The sequence below is a fragment of the Ochlerotatus camptorhynchus genome, unplaced genomic scaffold, assembly GCF_037179485.1.
Source record: "Ochlerotatus camptorhynchus isolate MF236.1 unplaced genomic scaffold, CSIRO-AGI_Acam_v1.1 ptg000127l, whole genome shotgun sequence".
NCBI classification, from domain to species: domain Eukaryota; kingdom Metazoa; phylum Arthropoda; class Insecta; order Diptera; family Culicidae; genus Ochlerotatus; species Ochlerotatus camptorhynchus.
Genome location: NW_027040617.1, coordinates 461,809 through 475,373, shown reverse-complemented (window position 1 = coordinate 475,373; position 13,565 = coordinate 461,809).

The following is a 13,565-nucleotide window of genomic DNA, read 5'->3' as shown; positions in this document are numbered from 1 at the left end:
GTTTAACGTTTATTGTGGAATAATTATACTTTTTAGTGTAATACACCTATCACTATTTTTAAAAATTAACGGCACAACTCATCAAGCTGAAATTTTTACAGCAGGCAGTTGGTAATGACTTCTACTTGTAGAAAAAATTTCAGGCCAATCTGATGTTTGTTGTTTGAGATAGAGTGATTTCCCCGTTTTACGTTTGTTGTGGAATAATTATACTTTTTTGTGTAATAAACCTATCACTATTTTTTAAAAATTAACGGCGCAACTTATCAAGCTGAAATTTTTAAAGAAGGCAGATGGTAATGACATCTACTTGTAGAAAAAATTTCAGGCCAATCTGACGGTTGGGGTTAGAGATAGAGTGATTTCCCCGGTTTACTTTTGTTGTGGAAAAAATTAATTGAAGATTTTTAACAAAAGAAAAGCAGTCTTCATATAGGACATTAAAAACCATCTCGGATTGTTGGTTGTTCTTAGTAACGTTCAACCTGCTTGCAAACGGGGTGATTGGGTTTAGAATCGAAAAAAAAATCGGCGTAGAAACTACCTTATTAAAAAGGGGAAGCCTGGCTCAAAGTTTCCCCATGAGACACGGCAATGAGTCTTAACACCTGAAATCTGATATCTGTGTTAGGGAATCCGAACTTTTTTTTTTTTTTTTTTTTTTGCGCTTTGTAGTGACTACTCCATAATGGTTGAGTTTGCAATAATTTCTACTTGTAGAAACAATTTCAGGCCAATCTGAAGGTTGGGGTTAGAGATAGAGCGATTTGCCTGTTTTACTGTTGTGTAATAAATCTATTACGATTTTTTTTTAATTAACGGCACAACAAATCAAGCTGAAATTTTCACAGAAGGCAGTTGGTAGTGACCTCTACTTGTAGAAAAAATTTCAGGACAATCTAATGCTTGTTGTTTGAGATAGAGTGATTTCCCCGTTTAACGTTTATTGTGGAATAATTATACTTTTTAGTGTAATACACTTATCACTATTTTTTAAAAATTAACGGCACAACTCATCAAGCTGAAATTTTTACAGCAGGCAGTTGGTAATGACTTCTACTTGTAGAAAAAATTTCAGGCCAATCTGATGTTTGTTGTTTGAGATAGAGTGATTTCCCCGTTTTACGTTTGTTGTGGAATAATTATACTTTTTTGTGTAATAAACCTATCACTATTTTTAAAAAATTAACGGCGCAACTTATCAAGCTGAAATTTTTATAGAAGGCAGATGGTAATGACATCTACTTGTAGAAAAAATTTCAGGCCAATCTGACGGTTGGGGTTAGAGATAGAGTGATTTCCCCGGTTTACTTTTGTTGTGGAAAAAATTAATTGAAGATTTTTAACAAAAGAAAAGCAGTCTTCATATAGGACATTAAAAACCATCTCGGATTGTTGGTTGTTCTTAGTAACGTTCAACCTGCTTGCAAACGGGGTGATTGGGTTTAGAATCGAAAAAAAAATCGGCGTAGAAACTACCTTATTAAAAAGGGGAAGCCTGGCTCAAAGTTTCCCCATGAGACACGGCAATGAGTCTAAACACCTGAAATCTGATGTCTGTGTTAGGGAATCCGAACTTTTTTTTTTTTTTTTTTTTTTTTTTTTGCGCTTTGTAGTGACTACTCCATAATGGTTGAGTTTGCAATAATTTCTACTTGTAGAAACAATTTCAGGCCAATCTGAAGGTTGGGGTTAGAGATAGAGCGATTTGCCTGTTTTACTGTTGTGTAATAAATCTATTACGATTTTTTTTAATTAACGGCACAACAAATCAAGCTGAAATTTTCACAGAAGGCAGTTGGTAGTGACCTCTACTTGTAGAAAAAATTTCAGGACAATCTAATGCTTGTTGTTTGAGATAGAGTGATTTCCCCGTTTAACGTTTATTGTGGAATAATTATACTTTTTAGTGTAATACACTTATCACTATTTTTTAAAAATTAACGGCACAACTCATCAAGCTGAAATTTTTACAGCAGGCAGTTGGTAATGACTTCTACTTGTAGAAAAAATTTCAGGCCAATCTGATGTTTGTTGTTTGAGATAGAGTGATTTCCCCGTTTTACGTTTGTTGTGGAATAATTATACTTTTTTGTGTAATAAACCTATCACTATTTTTAAAAAATTAACGGCGCAACTTATCAAGCTGAAATTTTTATAGAAGGCAGATGGTAATGACATCTACTTGTAGAAAAAATTTCAGGCCAATCTGACGGTTGGGGTTAGAGATAGAGTGATTTCCCCGGTTTACTTTTGTTGTGGAAAAAATTAATTGAAGATTTTTAACAAAAGAAAAGCAGTCTTCATATAGGACATTAAAAACCATCTCGGATTGTTGGTTGTTCTTAGTAACGTTCAACCTGCTTGCAAACGGGGTGATTGGGTTTAGAATCGAAAAAAAAATCGGCGTAGAAACTACCTTATTAAAAAGGGGAAGCCTGGCTCAAAGTTTCCCCATGAGACACGGCAATGAGTCTTAACACCTGAAATCTGATGTCTGTGTTAGGGAATCCGAACTTTTTTTTTTTTTTTTTTTTTTTTTTTGCGCTTTGTAGTGACTACTCCATAATGGTTGAGTTTGCAATAATTTCTACTTGTAGAAACAATTTCAGGCCAATCTGAAGGTTGGGGTTAGAGATAGAGCGATTTGCCTGTTTTACTGTTGTGTAATAAATCTATTACGATTTTTTTTAATTAACGGCACAACAAATCAAGCTGAAATTTTCACAGAAGCCAGTTGGTAGTGACCTCTACTTGTAGAAAAAATTTCAGGACAATCTAATGCTTGTTGTTTGAGATAGAGTGATTTCCCCGTTTAACGTTTATTGTGGAATAATTATACTTTTTAGTGTAATACACCTATCACTATTTTTTAAAAATTAACGGCACAACTCATCAAGCTGAAATTTTTACAGCAGGCAGTTGGTAATGACTTCTACTTGTAGAAAAAATTTCAGGCCAATCTGATGTTTGTTGTTTGAGATAGAGTGATTTCCCCGTTTTACGTTTGTTGTGGAATAATTATACTTTTTTGTGTAATAAACCTATCACTATTTTTTTTAAATTAACGGCGCAACTTATCAAGCTGAAATTTTTATAGAAGGCAGATGGTAATGACATCTACTTGTAGAAAAAATTTCAGGCCAATCTGACGGTTGGGGTTAGAGATAGAGTGATTTCCCCGGTTTACTTTTGTTGTGGAAAAAATTAATTGAAGATTTTTAACAAAAGAAAAGCAGTCTTCATATAGGACATTAAAAACCATCTCGGATTGTTGGTTGTTCTTAGTAACGTTCCACCTGCTTGCAAACGGGGTGATTGGGTTTAGAATCGAAAAAAAAAAATCGGCGTAGAAACTACCTTATTAAAAAGGGGAAGCCTGGCTCAAAGTTTCCCCATGAGACACGGCAATGAGTCTTAACACCTGAAATCTGATGTCTGTGTTAGGGAATCCGAACTTTTTTTTTTTTTTTTTTTTTGCGCTTTGTAGTGACTACTCCATAATGGTTGAGTTTGCAATAATTTCTACTTGTAGAAACAATTTCAGGCCAATCTGAAGGTTGGGGTTAGAGATAGAGCGATTTGCCTGTTTTACTGTTGTGTAATAAATCTATTACGATTTTTTTTTAATTAACGGCACAACAAATCAAGCTGAAATTTTCACAGAAGGCAGTTGGTAGTGACCTCTACTTGTAGAAAAAATTTCAGGACAATCTAATGCTTGTTGTTTGAGATAGAGTGATTTCCCCGTTTAACGTTTATTGTGGAATAATTATACTTTTTAGTGTAATACACCTATCACTATTTTTAAAAATTAACGGCACAACTCATCAAGCTGAAATTTTTACAGCAGGCAGTTGGTAATGACTTCTACTTGTAGAAAAAATTTCAGGCCAATCTGATGTTTGTTGTTTGAGATAGAGTGATTTCCCCGTTTTACGTTTGTTGTGGAATAATTATACTTTTTTGTGTAATAAACCTATCACTATTTTTTTTAAATTAACGGCGCAACTTATCAAGCTGAAATTTTTATAGAAGGCAGATGGTAATGACATCTACTTGTAGAAAAAATTTCAGGCCAATCTGACGGTTGGGGTTAGAGATAGAGTGATTTCCCCGGTTTACTTTTGTTGTGGAAAAAATTAATTGAAGATTTTTAACAAAAGAAAAGCAGTCTTCATATAGGACATTAAAAACCATCTCGGATTGTTGGTTGTTCTTAGTAACGTTCCACCTGCTTGCAAACGGGGTGATTGGGTTTAGAATCGAAAAAAAAAAATCGGCGTAGAAACTACCTTATTAAAAAGGGGAAGCCTGGCTCAAAGTTTCCCCATGAGACACGGCAATGAGTCTTAACACCTGAAATCTGATGTCTGTGTTAGGGAATCCGAACTTTTTTTTTTTTTTTTTTTTGCGCTTTGTAGTGACTACTCCATAATGGTTGAGTTTGCAATAATTTCTACTTGTAGAAACAATTTCAGGCCAATCTGAAGGTTGGGGTTAGAGATAGAGCGATTTGCCTGTTTTACTGTTGTGTAATAAATCTATTACGATTTTTTTTTAATTAACGGCACAACAAATCAAGCTGAAATTTTCACAGAAGGCAGTTGGTAGTGACCTCTACTTGTAGAAAAAATTTCAGGACAATCTAATGCTTGTTGTTTGAGATAGAGTGATTTCCCCGTTTAACGTTTATTGTGGAATAATTATACTTTTTAGTGTAATACACTTATCACTATTTTTTAAAAATTAACGGCACAACTCATCAAGCTGAAATTTTTACAGCAGGCAGTTGGTAATGACTTCTACTTGTAGAAAAAATTTCAGGCCAATCTGATGTTTGTTGTTTGAGATAGAGTGATTTCCCCGTTTTACGTTTGTTGTGGAATAATTATACTTTTTTGTGTAATAAACCTATCACTATTTTTAAAAAATTAACGGCGCAACTTATCAAGCTGAAATTTTTATAGAAGGCAGATGGTAATGACATCTACTTGTAGAAAAAATTTCAGGCCAATCTGACGGTTGGGGTTAGAGATAGAGTGATTTCCCCGGTTTACTTTTGTTGTGGAAAAAATTAATTGAAGATTTTTAACAAAAGAAAAGCAGTCTTCATATAGGACATTAAAAACCATCTCGGATTGTTGGTTGTTCTTAGTAACGTTCAACCTGCTTGCAAACGGGGTGATTGGGTTTAGAATCGAAAAAAAAAATCGGCGTAGAAACTACCTTATTAAAAAGGGGAAGCCTGGCTCAAAGTTTCCCCATGAGACACGGCAATGAGTCTTAATACCTGAAATCTGATGTCTGTGTTAGGGAATCCGAACTTTTTTTTTTTTTTTTTTGCGCTTTGTAGTGACTACTCCATAATGGTTGAGTTTGCAATAATTTCTACTTGTAGAAACAATTTCAGGCCAATCTGAAGGTTGGGGTTAGAGATAGAGCGATTTGCCTGTTTTACTGTTGTGTAATAAATCTATTACGATTTTTTTTAATTAACGGCACAACAAATCAAGCTGAAATTTTCACAGAAGGCAGTTGGTAGTGACCTCTACTTGTAGAAAAAATTTCAGGACAATCTAATGCTTGTTGTTTGAGATAGAGTGATTTCCCCGTTTAACGTTTATTGTGGAATAATTATACTTTTTAGTGTAATACACCTATCACAATTTTGTAAAAATTAACGGCACAACTCATCAAGCTGAAATTTTTACAGCAGGCACTTGGTAATGACTTCTACTTGTAGAAAAAATTTCAGGCCAATCTGATGTTTGTTGTTTGAGATAGAGTGATTTCCCCGTTTTACGTTTGTTGTGGAATAATTATACTTTTTTGTGTAATAAACCTATCACTATTTTTTAAAAACTAACGGCGCAACTTATCAAGCTGAAATTTTTATAGAAGGCAGATGGTAATGACATCTACTTGTAGAAAAAATTTCAGGCCAATCTGACGGTTGGGGTTAGAGATAGAGTGATTTCCCCGGTTTACTTTTGTTGTGGAAAAAATTAATTGAAGATTTTTAACAAAAGAAAAGCAGTCTTCATATAGGACATTTAAAACCATCTCGGATTGTTGGTTGTTCTTAGTAACGTTCAACCTGCTTGCAAACGGGGTGATTGGGTTTAGAATCGAAAAAAAAAATCGGCGTAGAAACTACCTTATTAAAAAGGGGAAGCCTGGCTCAAAGTTTCCCCATGAGACACGGCAATGAGTCTTAACACCTGAAATCTGATGTCTGTGTTAGGGAATCCGAACTTTTTTTTTTTTTTTTTTGCGCTTTGTAGTGACTACTCCATAATGGTTGAGTTTGCAATAATTTCTACTTGTAGAAACAATTTCAGGCCAATCTGAAGGTTGGGGTTAGAGATAGAGCGATTTGCCTGTTTTACTGTTGTGTAATAAATCTATTACGATTTTTTTTTAATTAACGGCACAACAAATCAAGCTGAAATTTTCACAGAAGGCAGTTGGTAGTGACCTCTACTTGTAGAAAAAATTTCAGGACAATCTAATGCTTGTTGTTTGAGATAGAGTGATTTCCCCGTTTAACGTTTATTGTGGAATAATTATACTTTTTAGTGTAATACACTTATCACTATTTTTTAAAAATTAACGGCACAACTCATCAAGCTGAAATTTTTACAGCAGGCAGTTGGTAATGACTTCTACTTGTAGAAAAAATTTCAGGCCAATCTGATGTTTGTTGTTTGAGATAGAGTGATTTCCCCGTTTTACGTTTGTTGTGGAATAATTATACTTTTTTGTGTAATAAACCTATCACTATTTTTTAAAAATTAACGGCGCAACTTATCAAGCTGAAATTTTTATAGAAGGCAGATGGTAATGACATCTACTTGTAGAAAAAATTTCAGGCCAATCTGACGGTTGGGGTTAGAGATAGAGTGATTTCCCCGGTTTACTTTTGTTGTGGAAAAAATTAATTGAAGATTTTTAACAAAAGACAAGCAGTCTTCATATAGGACATTAAAAACCATCTCGGATTGTTGGTTGTTCTTAGTAACGTTCAACCTGCTTGCAAACGGGGTGATTGGGTTTAGAATCGAAAAAAAAATCGGCGTAGAAACTACCTTATTAAAAAGGGGAAGCCTGGCTCAAAGTTTCCCCATGAGACACGGCAATGAGTCTTAAGACCTGAAATCTGATGTCTGTGTTAGGGAATCCGAACTTTTTTTTTTTTTTTTTTTTTTTTTTTGCGCTTTGTAGTGACTACTCCATAATGGTTGAGTTTGCAATAATTTCTACTTGTAGAAACAATTTCAGGCCAATCTGAAGGTTGGGGTTAGAGATAGAGCGATTTGCCTGTTTTACTGTTGTGTAATAAATCTATTACGATTTTTTTTAATTAACGGCACAACAAATCAAGCTGAAATTTTCACAGAAGGCAGTTGGTAGTGACCTCTACTTGTAGAAAAAATTTCAGGACAATCTAATGCTTGTTGTTTGAGATAGAGTGATTTCCCCGTTTAACGTTTATTGTGGAATAATTATACTTTTTAGTGTAATACACTTATCACTATTTTTTAAAAATTAACGGCACAACTCATCAAGCTGAAATTTTTACAGCAGGCAGTTGGTAATGACTTCTACTTGTAGAAAAAATTTCAGGCCAATCTGATGTTTGTTGTTTGAGATAGAGTGATTTCCCCGTTTTACGTTTGTTGTGGAATAATTATACTTTTTTGTGTAATAAACCTATCACTATTTTTAAAAAATTAACGGCGCAACTTATCACGCTGAAATTTTTATAGAAGGCAGATGGTAATGACATCTACTTGTAGAAAAAATTTCAGGCCAATCTGACGGTTGGGGTTAGAGATAGAGTGATTTCCCCGGTTTACTTTTGTTGTGGAAAAAATTAATTGAAGATTTTTAACAAAAGAAAAGCAGTCTTCATATAGGACATTAAAAACCATCTCGGATTGTTGGTTGTTCTTAGTAACGTTCAACCTGCTTGCAAACGGGGTGATTGGGTTTAGAATCGAAAAAAAAATCGGCGTAGAAACTACCTTATTAAAAAGGGGAAGCCTGGCTCAAAGTTTCCCCATGAGACACGGCAATGAGTCTTAACACCTGAAATCTGATGTCTGTGTTAGGGAATCCGAACTTTTTTTGTTTTTTTTTTTTTTTTTTTTTTTTTGCGCTTTGTAGTGACTACTCCATAATGGTTGAGTTTGCAATAATTTCTACTTGTAGAAACAATTTCAGGCCAATCTGAAGGTTGGGGTTAGAGATAGAGCGATTTGCCTGTTTTACTGTTGTGTAATAAATCTATTACGATTTTTTTTAATTAACGGCACAACAAATCAAGCTGAAATTTTCACAGAAGCCAGTTGGTAGTGACCTCTACTTGTAGAAAAAATTTCAGGACAATCTAATGCTTGTTGTTTGAGATAGAGTGATTTCCCCGTTTAACGTTTATTGTGGAATAATTATACTTTTTAGTGTAATACACCTATCACTATTTTTTAAAAATTAACGGCACAACTCATCAAGCTGAAATTTTTACAGCAGGCAGTTGGTAATGACTTCTACTTGTAGAAAAAATTTCAGGCCAATCTGATGTTTGTTGTTTGAGATAGAGTGATTTCCCCGTTTTACGTTTGTTGTGGAATAATTATACTTTTTTGTGTAATAAACCTATCACTATTTTTTTAAAACTAACGGCGCAACTTATCAAGCTGAAATTTTTATAGAAGGCAGATGGTAATGACATCTACTTGTAGAAAAAATTTCAGGCCAATCTGACGGTTGGGGTTAGAGATAGAGTGATTTCCCCGGTTTACTTTTGTTGTGGAAAAAATTAATTGAAGATTTTTAACAAAAGAAAAGCAGTCTTCATATAGGACATTAAAAACCATCTCGGATTGTTGGTTGTTCTTAGTAACGTTCAACCTGCTTGCAAACGGGGTGATTGGGTTTAGAATCGAAAAAAAAATCGGCGTAGAAACTACCTTATTAAAAAGGGGAAGCCTGGCTCAAAGTTTCCCCATGAGACACGGCAATGAGTCTTAACACCTGAAATCTGATGTCTGTGTTAGGGAATCCGAACTTTTTTTTTTTTTTTTTTTTTTTTGCGCTTTGTAGTGACTACTTCATAATGGTTGAGTTTGCAATAATTTCTACTTGTAGAAACAATTTCAGGCCAATCTGAAGGTTGGGGTTAGAGATAGAGCGATTTGCCTGTTTTACTGTTGTGTAATAAATCTATTACGATTTTTTTTTAATTAACGGCACAACAAATCAAGCTGAAATTTTCACAGAAGGCAGTTGGTAGTGACCTCTACTTGTAGAAAAAATTTCAGGACAATCTAATGCTTGTTGTTTGAGATAGAGTGATTTCCCCGTTTAACGTTTATTGTGGAATAATTATACTTTTTAGTGTAATACACCTATCACTATTTTTTAAAAATTAACGGCACAACTCATCAAGCTGAAATTTTTACAGCAGGCAGTTGGTAATGACTTCTACTTGTAGAAAAAATTTCAGGCCAATCTGATGTTTGTTGTTTGAGATAGAGTGATTTCCCCGTTTTACGTTTGTTGTGGAATAATTATACTTTTTTGTGTAATAAACCTATCACTATTTTTTAAAAATTAACGGCGCAACTTATCAAGCTGAAATTTTTATAGAAGGCAGATGGTAATGACATCTACTTGTAGAAAAATTTTCAGGCCAATCTGACGGTTGGGGTTAGAGATAGAGTGATTTCCCCGGTTTACTTTTGTTGTGGAAAAAATTAATTGAAGGTTTTTAACAAAAGAAAAGCAGTCTTCATATAGGACATTAAAAACCATCTCGGATTGTTGGTTGTTCTTAGTAACGTTCAACCTGCTTGCAAACGGGGTGATTGGGTTTAGAATCGAAAAAAAAATCGGCGTAGAAACTACCTTATTAAAAAGGGGAAGCCTGGCTCAAAGTTTCCCCATGAGGCACGGCAATGAGTCTTAACACCTGAAATCTGATATCTGTGTTAGGGAATCCGAACTTTTTTTTTTTTTTTTTTTGCGCTTTGTAGTGACTACTCCATAATGGTTGAGTTTGCAATAATTTCTACTTGTAGAAACAATTTCAGGCCAATCTGAAGGTTGGGGTTAGAGATAGAGCGATTTGCCTGTTTTACTGTTGTGTAATAAATCTATTACGATTTTTTTTTAATTAACGGCACAACAAATCAAGCTGAAATTTTCACAGAAGGCAGTTGGTAGTGACCTCTACTTGTAGAAAAAATTTCAGGACAATCTAATGCTTGTTGTTTGAGATAGAGTGATTTCCCCGTTTAACGTTTATTGTGGAATAATTATACTTTTTAGTGTAATACACTTATCACTATTTTTTAAAAATTAACGGCACAACTCATCAAGCTGAAATTTTTACAGCAGGCAGTTGGTAATGACTTCTACTTGTAGAAAAAATTTCAGGCCAATCTGATGTTTGTTGTTTGAGATAGAGTGATTTCCCCGTTTTACGTTTGTTGTGGAATAATTATACTTTTTTGTGTAATAAACCTATCACTATTTTTAAAAAATTAACGGCGCAACTTATCAAGCTGAAATTTTTATAGAAGGCAGATGGTAATGACATCTACTTGTAGAAAAAATTTCAGGCCAATCTGACGGTTGGGGTTAGAGATAGAGTGATTTCCCCGGTTTACTTTTGTTGTGGAAAAAATTAATTGAAGATTTTTAACAAAAGAAAAGCAGTCTTCATATAGGACATTAAAAACCATCTCGGATTGTTGGTTGTTCTTAGTAACGTTCAACCTGCTTGCAAACGGGGTGATTGGGTTTAGAATCGAAAAAAAAATCGGCGTAGAAACTACCTTATTAAAAAGGGGAAGCCTGGCTCAAAGTTTCCCCATGAGACACGGCAATGAGTCTTAACACCTGAAATCTGATGTCTGTGTTAGGGAATCCGAACTTTTTTTTTTTTTTTTTTTTTTTTTTTTTGCGCTTTGTAGTGACTACTCCATAATGGTTGAGTTTGCAATAATTTCTACTTGTAGAAACAATTTCAGGCCAATCTGAAGGTTGGGGTTAGAGATAGAGCGATTTGCCTGTTTTACTGTTGTGTAATAAATCTATTACGATTTTTTTTAATTAACGGCACAACAAATCAAGCTGAAATTTTCACAGAAGGCAGTTGGTAGTGACCTCTACTTGTAGAAAAAATTTCAGGACAATCTAATGCTTGTTGTTTGAGATAGAGTGATTTCCCCGTTTAACGTTTATTGTGGAATAATTATACTTTTTAGTGTAATACACTTATCACTATTTTTTAAAAATTAACGGCACAACTCATCAAGCTGAAATTTTTACAGCAGGCAGTTGGTAATGACTTCTACTTGTAGAAAAAATTTCAGGCCAATCTGATGTTTGTTGTTTGAGATAGAGTGATTTCCCCGTTTTACGTTTGTTGTGGAATAATTATACTTTTTTGTGTAATAAACCTATCACTATTTTTAAAAAATTAACGGCGCAACTTATCAAGCTGAAATTTTTATAGAAGGCAGATGGTAATGACATCTACTTGTAGAAAAAATTTCAGGCCAATCTGACGGTTGGGGTTAGAGATAGAGTGATTTCCCCGGTTTACTTTTGTTGTGGAAAAAATTAATTGAAGATTTTTAACAAAAGAAAAGCAGTCTTCATATAGGACATTAAAAACCATCTCGGATTGTTGGTTGTTCTTAGTAACGTTCAACCTGCTTGCAAACGGGGTGATTGGGTTTAGAATCGAAAAAAAAATCGGCGTAGAAACTACCTTATTAAAAAGGGGAAGCCTGGCTCAAAGTTTCCCCATGAGACACGGCAATGAGTCTTAACACCTGAAATCTGATGTCTGTGTTAGGGAATCCGAACTTTTTTTTTTTTTTTTTTTTTTTTTTTTGCGCTTTGTAGTGACTACTCCATAATGGTTGAGTTTGCAATAATTTCTACTTGTAGAAACAATTTCAGGCCAATCTGAAGGTTGGGGTTAGAGATAGAGCGATTTGCCTGTTTTACTGTTGTGTAATAAATCTATTACGATTTTTTTTAATTAACGGCACAACAAATCAAGCTGAAATTTTCACAGAAGGCAGTTGGTAGTGACCTCTACTTGTAGAAAAAATTTCAGGACAATCTAATGCTTGTTGTTTGAGATAGAGTGATTTCCCCGTTTAACGTTTATTGTGGAATAATTATACTTTTTAGTGTAATACACTTATCACTATTTTTTAAAAATTAACGGCACAACTCATCAAGCTGAAATTTTTACAGCAGGCAGTTGGTAATGACTTCTACTTGTAGAAAAAATTTCAGGCCAATCTGATGTTTGTTGTTTGAGATAGAGTGATTTCCCCGTTTTACGTTTGTTGTGGAATAATTATACTTTTTTGTGTAATAAACCTATCACTATTTTTAAAAAATTAACGGCGCAACTTATCAAGCTGAAATTTTTATAGAAGGCAGATGGTAATGACATCTACTTGTAGAAAAAATTTCAGGCCAATCTGACGGTTGGGGTTAGAGATAGAGTGATTTCCCCGGTTTACTTTTGTTGTGGAAAAAATTAATTGAAGATTTTTAACAAAAGAAAAGCAGTCTTCATATAGGACATTAAAAACCATCTCGGATTGTTGGTTGTTCTTAGTAACGTTCAACCTGCTTGCAAACGGGGTGATTGGGTTTAGAATCGAAAAAAAAATCGGCGTAGAAACTACCTTATTAAAAAGGGGAAGCCTGGCTCAAAGTTTCCCCATGAGACACGGCAATGAGTCTTAACACCTGAAATCTGATGTCTGTGTTAGGGAATCCGAACTTTTTTTGTTTTTTTTTTTTTTTTTTTTTTTTTGCGCTTTGTAGTGACTACTCCATAATGGTTGAGTTTGCAATAATTTCTACTTGTAGAAACAATTTCAGGCCAATCTGAAGGTTGGGGTTAGAGATAGAGCGATTTGCCTGTTTTACTGTTGTGTAATAAATCTATTACGATTTTTTTTAATTAACGGCACAACAAATCAAGCTGAAATTTTCACAGAAGGCAGTTGGTAGTGACCTCTACTTGTAGAAAAAATTTCAGGACAATCTAATGCTTGTTGTTTGAGATAGAGTGATTTCCCCGTTTAACGTTTATTGTGGAATAATTATACTTTTTAGTGTAATACACCTATCACTATTTTTTAAAAATTAACGGCACAACTCATCAAGCTGAAATTTTTACAGCAGGCAGTTGGTAATGACTTCTACTTGTAGAAAAAATTTCAGGCCAATCTGATGTTTGTTGTTTGAGATAGAGTGATTTCCCCGTTTTACGTTTGTTGTGGAATAATTATACTTTTTTGTGTAATAAACCGATCACTATTTTTTAAAAATTAACGGCGCAACTTATCAAGCTGAATTTTTTATAGAAGGCAGATGGTAATGACATCTACTTGTAGAAAAAATTTCAGGCCAATCTGACGGTTGGGGTTAGAGATAGAGTGATTTCCCCGGTTTACTTTTGTTGTGGAAAAAATTAATTGAAGATTTTTAACAAAAGAAAAGCAGTCTTCATATAGGAC